A 10,601-nucleotide genomic window follows, 5' to 3' on the forward strand; every position below is an offset into this window, starting at 1 on the left:
AAGCGCAGCGCGAGGAGCGAGGAGGAGGAGCGGAGGTGGCGGCCCAGGCGGGCTGCATGCGGTCATCCGCGGCAGAGGCGGGGGTCCGGTCGGATCCCGCTCGGTGCCGGCTGTGCCCTCATTCCCGCGAGTGGAGCCCAATGGACTCCAGCCCCTTGTCCGGGGCCACCATTGAGCATAGTCCAGACCTGTCGGCTCCTAGGGCACCTGGGGACTCCAAAGGGGCCTGGGAATTGTCATGAATGGGCCCAAAGGCTTGGGGACTGCCCCTACCAGGCCCTCTGTCCCCTGCTGGGTCCTTTCTAGCCCCGGGACACGAACACAGCAGCTTCTGGTACTCGGGCCACCATTAGCCTGTCAGGAGACCCTTTGGGCTCCCAGAGACCTGGGGACTCGGATGGGGGAACAGGCCACGGGTCAGAGGCAGTGACTGTCGCTACCGGCCCCTGCAGCAGGCTGACCTGAGGTGTGTGGCCCGGTTTGCTCCATTACAAGCGGTCTTTTCGGGTTTTCCAAACTTTCGTGTTTGTTTATTACCCACTGGAGCTGAGAACTGGGGCGGGAGTCTCCGGGTCCCCCCTGCTGGCCTCGACCTCCCTATCCTGCCCTCTTTCTGGCCAGTCTGGCCTAGAAAGAAGGGGACCTGCCAACGTCAGTCTATTTTTGCCTTGGGGTTTAAATTGACAGTGATAAACAACAGAGATTAGCCCAGGGCCTATTTGACTAATTGCAGAATGCAGGCTGCGGTGTGTCATGGGAACATGTATAAATATTTCCAAAAAATTGATTTGTGTTTGGAAACTACCTCTGATGAAAGCCGAGGAATCACTGGTGAAGTTAAGGGAAGTCGGACACCCACCCGGACTCAGGCAGGGCCTTCCTGACTCTCCCTTCCCCCACCTTCGCCACTTGGATTTGTTACAGGGAAACGGGAGGTTATCATTGAGGGAGAGAAGGATCTAGAGCTAATTCCCTCTTTCTCAGAGGGCCACGTGTTATGTCTCCTTGCTAACCTCTCACAATGGGGAAAGTCTTGCCAAGAATCCTTGCTTACCAAGGATTCTGACATGAGGATTTGGGTCCCAAATCTCCATTCCCAAACTGTTTCTACTATTTATTACTGATATTTATTATGGTATAAAATGTAAATATGTTAGCACACAATTTGAGAGGATTTACCAGCATCTGAGAATGGTGCTTATTCTGAGATGCAAGATTACGGATGGCTTTAATCCTAGCATATACTTAACTTTTATACTTACTGAGCCTACTACTGCCCTAGAGGGGGGGTCCAACAGGGGGCGAAACGAAAACAGCCTTGGCCCCATGCAATGTAGGCTTTAATTGAGGAAACAGAATTTGGTCAAATAAACATATTGATGAATTTGTAACATAAAAGGGCTCTGAAGGCCCCTGGAAGGGGGTGTTGGGGGGAGCTGGTTAGGAAAGGCTTCCTTTAAAAAGTGAACTTGAGGCCCTGGCTGGTTGACTCAGTGGTAGAGCATCAGCCTGGTGTGTGGAAGTCCTGGGTTCGATTAGTGGCCAGGGCACACAGGAGAAGCGACCATCTGCTTCTCCACTCCTCCCCCTCTCCCTTCTCCCTTTCTGTCTCTCTCTTCTCTTCCTGCAGCCATGGCTCAGTTGGAGCAAGTTGGCCCTGGGTGCTGAGGACGGCTCCATGGCCTCAGCTTCAGATGCTAAGAAGAGTTTAGTCGCTGAGCAATGGAGCAATGGCTCTAGATGGGGAGAGCATCACACAATAAGGCGCTTGCAGGGTGGATCCTGGTCAGGGAACATGCAGGAGTCTGTCTCTCTGTCTCCCCACTTCCCATTTAAGAAAAAAAAAAAAGTGAGCTTGAGCTGAGATGGGAAGGGAGGATGAACAGAGCTTACCCAGGCAGAAGGAGGTGAAGATGGGGTGGTGGGAAGAGTCTCCCAAACAGGGAACAGTTGGTGCCAAGGCCCTGTGGTAGAATTGTGGCTCAAGAGCACAGAGCAGAGAGGAAGTATGGAGGGGGAGGGAGGCTGGTGAGACAGGCAGGGCCAGACTGTATTTAGAACTAAGGAGCTTTAATTTTGTTCTAGGGGCAGAGAGACGGCATTGAGAGTTCTAGAGTGAAAGATTTCTGTTTTTAAAAGTTTGCTAAACCATGAAGTCTCTTGTCCAGTGGGTCTGGGGAAGCGGACAGGAAGCAGTAGTCTTTTGCTATAGAACAAGTGAAAGACGACGGTGACTTGGACCAGTGTGGTGCAAGAGATTAGAGGATCCATGGGAGAGATAGGATGTAAAGTTTATGAAACTTGGTGACTGGCAGGATGATGGGGAGTGGAAGCAAGAGAATTTCTGTGTTATTGTTGCAATAAAATTAAAAATAAAAACAATCTTTTTGAAAAGGAAGCTTTTCAGAATTAAAAAAAAAAAGTTTCTATAGGAAAATTTAACCAGAATGTAAAATGTTGAATTAGCACCTCAAAGCAGGCTGGCAAATCCCTGTGTTGTTCTGACAGCAGACAGTGGCACCAGAACTTCAGGTCACTGGTGGCCTTACCTCCTGGAATCTTAAAGTTTTGCCAGGGTCTTCTCGTGTAGACTGTTGTGGCTCCTCCCCCAAATGCATTTTCTCAATCTCCCTTTAACAGAAATAGAATTATCTGTGGCAGAACCTGCAGCTACCCGGAATAAAGACTGCGATTTTCCATCGGCCCTGTACTTGGATAGACAAACGAAACAGTTCTGCCTAATGCACCACATGCAAAGGTGTCAGGTGGTGACTTCCAGGAACCTTGCTCTCTTCTTTGTCCCTTTCTCCATCCTGCTGCCTGAAATGAGGGTGCCACCATCATGGACCAGGAGGTAGAGGCCACCCAGGACAGAGCAACAAGATGGAAGGAACCAGGTTCCCTTACCTGGCATGCTATTTCCAGCCCCAGACCACTGCCTGAAATTAACATGAAAGAAATACTCTTCCATTCCTTTTTCTGTCCCTAGCAGCTGAGCCTAGTTTTTACTGATAGAACCATCAAACATTTGCCTGGAAGTCTGTGAGGACAGAAAACGGGAAGGGACTCTAACCCATGAGGGAGCTGTGAAGACATTTTCGCTGACTACGACCTACATCAGATTTTAAGTTTTGATGAAACGGCTCTCCCTTGGAAGCAAACAGCCCAAAGACCCTCGTCTTAAAGGAGGAAGCTTGAACCCCTGGTCTGCCCGGTGCAAATGTCAGTGGAGATGGACCCAGGTTGTTTTCATTAAACCGCATTTATTTTTGTTTGAGCTCTGGTTAAAAACTTGCCTGGGATCCGAGAGGCCTGCCCCAACTCTATTTTCCCCTTGCTCCCCATTATTTTTATGTGCCGTGTGGTAGAATGTGGGAGTCTTTAGGAACACATGTATCGCATTAGAGCAGAAATGCCTGCATGCGCATCAGAGGGCACCAAATGAGGCTGCTCCCAAGGTGCAGTGCGCCTGCAGATTGCTGGGCTGGAGGGAGGGAGGGAAGGAACGGAGCTCAGAGCTGTCCCCATTCCAAGTGTAGATAAGTGAGAAGTCACTGACAGGTTTAGGCATGGATCCAACCACCGCCCTCCTTGTGGAGTGTGCGGGGGGGAGGGGGCCATCTGCCTAGTTGACACAGGACTTCCCTAACCCAAGCTCTGTGTCCTGTGGGGCCGACCCCAACCCACCCAGGCCTGCCACTTGACCGTCAGAACCTAGTTGTGCCAGGTGGCGGGGGGGGGGGGGGGGGGGAGGAGGGAGAAAAGGTGCCTGTTCCAAAGCAAGTTAACTGTCTTGGCTTGTAGGCCGATTCCGAGCTCTGCCACCCAGGAATCCAGCCCAGGAGTCTATCAGATGCCCCCAAGGCCGGGAGGCTGCTGGTCACGCTCCCACACGCCTGGCGAATAGACCGAACAGACGTCAGAAATGTTACAAGGTTCCTGTTTTCTTACCAAGAACAGAATTTGACCTCACCTATCAGCAGGCACCTGCACAAAAGGGTGTGTCCCTTGGGAATCACGGACAGCTTGCCTGAAAGCCAAGGATTCACGAGGCCACTCAGACTCCAGTGGCTTCTGTTGGTTACACATTAATTGGGGTACACAACTTTTTAAACTGTGGTAAACACATACACACAAACAAAATCCACTGGTTTTGTTTATTTTTTGCCTGGCCTGCAGAGGCGCAGTGGATAAAGCATCGACCTGGAATGCTGAGGTTGCTGGTTTGAAACCCTGGGCTTGCCTGGTCAAGGAGTTGATACTTCCTGCTCCTCTTCCCTTCTCTCTCTCTCCTATCTAAAATGAATAATAATAAAAAACACCCCAAATTTAAAAAATTCACCATTTTTTTTTATTTTAATTTTTAATTTTTTACAGGGACAGAGAGAGAGTCAGATAGAGGGATAGATAGGGACAGACAGACAGGAATGGAGAGAGATGAGAAGCATCAATCATCAGTTTTTTGTTGTGACACCTTAGTTGTTCATTGATTGCTTTCTCATATGTGCCATGACCGTGGGCCTTCAGCAGACTGAGTAACCCCCAGCTCGAGCCAGTGACCTTGGGTCCATGCTAGTGAGCTTTTTGCTCAAGCTGGCACCCCGGGATCTTGAACCTGGGTCCTTCCGCATCCCAGTTCGATGCTCTATCCACTGCGCCGCAGCCTGGTCAGGCAAAAAAATTCACCATTTTTAAGTGTACAATTCATACACTTAACAACCATGTGAATTCATCAATTCACATGGTTGTGCAACTGATCGGCAGAACTTTCTCATCATCCAAAACTAAGGCTCTGTGTCCATAAACACCTCTTCCTCTCTCCTTCCCACCTGCTCTGGCAACCTCCAGTCTACTTTCTGTTTCTGTGAATTTGAAGAGTCTGGGTACCTTATGTAAGTGGCTTCACACAGTATTTGTCTTTTGGGGACTGACTTATTTCACTCAGCATAAGGTCTTAGTGGTTCACCTAAAATGGGTCACATGGTAATCCTGTGTTTCACTTTTTGAGGACCTGCCAAACTGTTTCCCACAGCAGTTACACCATTTCACATTTCTACCAGCAGGGCCTCCCAGGTCTGTACCCGGCCTGCCGGGGCAGACTGACCCCCTGGCCTAGCACAGCGCCCCCAGGGCTCTCCTCAGCACTCCTCTGGGCGCTGGGTGGCTGGCTTCAGACAGCACCCACTGCTCCCTCAGACTCTCACCGTCAGCTTTTCCTCCTGAGGTGGTGGTGAGAGGCAGGAGGGGATAGACGCTGGCTGCAGGGAGGTTTTCTCTGCTGGTGTCTGAGAAGCTCTCCCTGTAATGGACCCAGGCAAATCCAGGGATTCGCTGTCTACCGGGGAGAGGAAAAGCTACAGACAGGATTAGAGGAAGGGATGGTCTGCTCCACCGCTGACATGATTGTCATGAGAAATTCCCAATGTACTTGCTAAAATGGCAACAAGAATTAAGATTCCTCCCTCCCAGGGCCACTGTGGATCGAATGCTGGCACTGGGGCTGGACACAGGAAACGGGAGGAGCGAGGGCTGGGACAGAGAAGAATCTTCAGTGGCACTTAGATAACACGAGAAAGCTTAGCTGGTAATAATGACCAGCTGGGGTTTATAGGGCCCTTAGTTCTACTAAGCACATGGTCTCATTTCAGTCTCCCTATCTCTATGTTAGATGAAATGGAGGCTAAGAGGGGTCACAATTATTTGCCCTGAGTGATAGAATTATAAATGGTGGAGCCAGGTTGACCCATTTCCTCTCCTTCCAGAGCCTCATGGTTCACAAACCTGGTTGCTGGGCTCACCTGTTTCTCCTCACCCCTTTCCTTGGACCACAGCTATGGCTTGTTGGCTATAATTGGCTCATTGAAGACATGGCTGCCTTCATCAACATCACTTTTCTATTCCCAGGAGATTCTGGCCCAGGAAGATATGTTAAAAGTAACTTTATTATTCACTCTGAGAATCTCCCAGGAATATTTGTAAACCAAATGTAATTTTAGACTATAGTAAAGAATAAAAAAGTATTTAAGCAAAAAGAGCTGCAGCCCAGGAGACAAAGACTCAGGTAGCAACTTAAATTGTGTTTTACCAAAACAAAGGGGAAGCCAGCTTTTATAAAGTTCCCATCCAAGTTCCCAATTTGAGGCAAATGAGGTCTGCAAATTGTGCAGTTCTGATTGGTCGGTATAGATGCAAATGAGGATATAATAGGCAGAGTTCTGATTGGATGGGGTAGGTCTCAGTAGTTGGCTCAGAAGATGAAGTCAGGCCTTCTTTGCAGTGGTTAACTCAGGTAACAGGAACAAGAAGGCACAGTGCAGGAAGCCAAGAGTTTAGTCTGAGGTTCTTCCCGGTACATGGAGTGCATGAGAAGACCCTGTCAGCAAATGGTCACTAGATTCTAACTTTTTATAAAATTTTGGCTCTCTGTTGACCCTGAGGAATTCATCTCAGCAGAGAAATTCCTTCTTGGGTTCACATCAAATGAATCTTCTTAGGATCCACACACTATCAACAGATTTTTACTAGAAAGCTTCAAGTGACATTTTATATCCCAAACTCTTTACTCTGTTAAAAACAACAACAACAATTCAACAGAGTCAACGTGAAGATCTAATTGGCTTTATTAAGTGATTCACAAATCGGGCAGCGTCCCATCTAACAACTAGAAGGGTGCTCTACCGGCTGTGCAAATGGAAGGTTTTTATAGGAAGAAGGGAGGGGCAAGGACGCTACTGACAAAAGGAAAGGATTCTTCGGGACAGCTTTGCTTTGGGGAAAGAGAGAAAAAGGGTTTTTGTCATGCAGATTACCTCTTCTTTCTAGGGGGTATGGAGAGGGTCCACATGACGAATTAATTACCTTATTAGTGCTTGACCAGAAAATTCCAGGTTGGTTAAGATTGTTTCCGGTTGAAACATAATGAGATCAGTTTTAAATTTACAGCAAGAGAGGGGAAGGTACAGAGATTTCCCATATACCCCCCCCCATACACATGCATAGCCTTCCCCACTATCAACACTTCCCACCAGCGTGGGACATTTGTTACCTAGGATGAACCTACAATGACACATCTGTTAAACAAAACACTTGCCTGGCTGAAAGTTTTTCAGAAAAAGAAAGGGGGTGGGGGTTACTGAGCCACATACTAGCCAGAAAAGGACCAGGTCCTGGGGCATGCAATCTAAACCACCAGCGTGCGGCCAAAGGAGGCAGGTGTGCTTGCTGTCCTAGAGCTGATGGGCTCTTGGATACATTATGTTCCAGGGAGAAAACATGGGAGGAACTTACACTGGCCACCAATGGGGGTGGGGGGACGGGACTGGAAACAGTGGGGCAGGGCAGTTCTCTGACAGACTCACATTCTTTTTTTTTTTTTTTTTTTTTCTTTATTCATTTTAGAGAGGAGAGAGAGAGGGGGAGGGAGAGAGAGAAAGAGAGAGAGAGAGAGAGAGAGAAAAGAAAGAGAAGGGGGGAGGAGCTGGAAGCATCAACTTCCATATGTGCCTTGACCAGGCAAGCCCAGGGTTTCGAACCGGCGACCTCAGCATTTCCAGGTCGACGCTTTATCCACTGCGCCACCACAGGTCAAGCCAGACTCACATTCTGTCAGGAAGAAATATTTACTGCTCTCGACTGGTTACAGTCCTGAAAGCTCTCGTGTAGGATGTGGTGGTGTCTAGCTAATAGACACCTGGAGGTTGATGACAAGTTCCAACAGACATTCAGGAATGTGAGCAGTGTTTTGCTGGACGTCCTGTAGGTTTGGACAAACGTGTATTGACAAGTATCCACCAGAGTGATTTTATTGCCCTGTGTCCACCTGTTCATCCCCTCTTTCCCTGACCCATGGTAACCGCTGGTCTTCTTATCCTCTCCCTAGCTTTGCCTTTTGCAGATGCTGTGTATTTGGAACCATAGAGCAAGTAGCCTTTTCAGATTGGCTTTTCACGTAGTAATATACATTGAATGTTTCTCCCTGTCTTTTCCTGGCTTGATAGCCCATGTCTATTGTCAGGATGGACCACAGTTTATTTACCTGTCACCTACTGAAGGACATCTTTCTTATTTTTTTATTTTTAAATTTTTTTAGGTGTAAAAAGCCATTAACAGACAAGGCCTACAGATTTGTTCCTTCCTGGACACACCAGCAGTGTGGCCCCACTGGGCTTGATCTTGGTGTGCTGGCCTTGAACACAGCATCCCCAGAAGTGGCACAGCCCTCTGTGGGCCCAGAATTTCTTCAGTGGCTCCAGATCATCATGCGGCACGTTGTCCAGACAACTGGCTAGGACCCGGCTGTATTTTCTGTCCTTCACGTCCTCTGTCTGTCCCAGAACCAGTTTGGGGCCTTGTACTGGCGTAGATTCTGCACAGTGTTGATTGCACCTCCTCGTCTGAGCCCTCCTGCCCTCATGGGGAGGTCGAGGCCTGCCTCTCCTCCACACCGCACGAACGCATCTTTGCCCCACGCCCCTGACCGCAGTGATGGTGGAGGCTGTTTTCCACCGCCATCCATGTCGGCACTGAGTACTATTTGCAAAACGTCTCAGGAATCACTAGAGACATGGTGGTGGCCCAGGAGCAGCAGGGAAGTCTCCTGTGGAAGCTTGGTTGCTTCTGAGTTTGGGCGAATATGAATGAAACTGCTATAAACATCCATGTGCAGGTTTTTGTGTGGACATGTTTTCAGCATGAGGTGAATACCAAGGAGCCTGGTTGCTGGATCACATGGTAAGAGAACATTTAGTTTTGCAAGAAACCGTCAACCGTCTTCCAAAGTGACTCCTATTTTGCCTTCCACCTGCAATGAGTGAGAGTCTCCATAGTGACACATTGTCACCAGCACTTGGTATTGTCAGTGCTCTGGATTTTGGCCGGTCTAATAGGTGTGCCGTGGTACCTCCTTGTTTGAGTTTGTATTCTCCTGATGGACAGATGACGTGGAGCATCCTGTCATAGGCTTATTTGCCACTGTGTATCTTCATTGGTGAGGTATCTGTTGAGGTCTTTGGCCTATTTCTTAATCAAGTTGTTTGTTTTCTTATTGTTGAATGTTAAGAGTATATTACTGAATGTATATTTAGGGTAACAGTCTTTTGTCAGATATGTTTTTTCTCCAGTTTTTTTTTTTTTTTTTTTTTTTTTTTTTTACAGAGGCAGAGATAGACAGGGACAGACAGACAGGGATGGAGAGAGATGAGAAGCATCAATCATCAGTTTATTGTTGCGCGTGTGACTTCTTAGTTGTTCATTGATTGCTTTCTCACATGTGCCTTGACCGCGGGCCTTCAGCAGACCGAGTAACCCCCTGCTGGAGTCAGCGACCTTGGGTCCAAGCTGGTGAGCTCTTTGCTCAAGCCAGATGAGCCCGCGCTCAAGCTGGCGACCTCGGGGTCTCGAACCTGGGTCCTTCCCCATCCCAGTCCGATGCTCTATCCACTGTGCCACCACCTGGTCAGGCTTTTCCCCAGTTTTATCAGGAAACAATTGACATGCCTGAAGGTGGTGGCACAGTGGATAGTGTCAGTTTGGGATGCTGAGGTCTCAGGTTTGAAACCCCGAGGTCGCCAGCTTGAGCACAGGCTCATCTGGCTTGAGCATGGGGTCATTGGCTTGAGCATGTGATCATAGACATGACCCTATGGTCACTGGCTTAAGCAAGAGGTCACTGGCTCAGCTGGAGCCCCTGGTCAAGGCACATATGAGAAAGCAATCAATGAACAACTAAGGTGCCGCAATGAAGAATTGATGCTTCTCATCTCTTTTCCTTCCTGTCTTTCCCTATCTGTCTGTCCCTCTCTCACTAAAAAAAAAAAGAAAAAGAAAAGAAACAATTGACATTCATCACTGCAGAAGTTTAGGGCGTACAGCATGCTGGTTTGAGTTACACATATTGTGACCACAGGTTTAGTAAAACAATCACCCCATGTAGATATACTGATGTGTCCTTTGCAAAGATTTCCTCCCAGTCTGTGGCCTGGCTTCTCCTTCTCTTGATAGTTAATGTATTTTTAACTTCACAAAACCAGAAAGTGGAACAAATAAACAAGCAGCACTTCGGAGGAGCAAAGTTCCCAAGATATAGAAGTTCAAGGAAAATAAAAGACTTGGAGGCCGGGCTGCGTGGGCTGTGCTGATCGTACAAACAACACAGCCGCTGCAATGGCTGGTTTCAGGGGGCGGCTCCCGACAGAGAAGAGCCCTGTGTCCCACCCTGAGCGAGCACGGGGAAGCCTGCCGATGCCTTTGCACAGGGTTGAGGTGTGCTGCCATACAATGGCCATACAGGGGGGACTCAGCGTTGGAATGTCACACTCATGAGAGATTAGCCCCAAGGTCCTTGGTGTTGATATTCTTATGAGACATGGCCTGGGAATCTGTATTCTAAACCCCTCATCCCTCTATATCTGTGATGCTATCAAGCAAACACAGGAGAAACTATGCTGCCCACTTGACTCCATTTCCCCACAGAGAAGGGTCCAGTCATCTCCAGGTTCCCACGTGGAAGGCTCTGGAGAGCCCCCACCCCAGCTAAGGTCTATTGGAGCCGCCCTGCCCCCCTCCACATACACACCACATTCAATCAGTTCACCAGACACGCA

Source organism: Saccopteryx leptura, chromosome 3 (assembly GCF_036850995.1).
Source record: "Saccopteryx leptura isolate mSacLep1 chromosome 3, mSacLep1_pri_phased_curated, whole genome shotgun sequence".
Taxonomy (NCBI): Eukaryota; Metazoa; Chordata; class Mammalia; order Chiroptera; family Emballonuridae; genus Saccopteryx; species Saccopteryx leptura.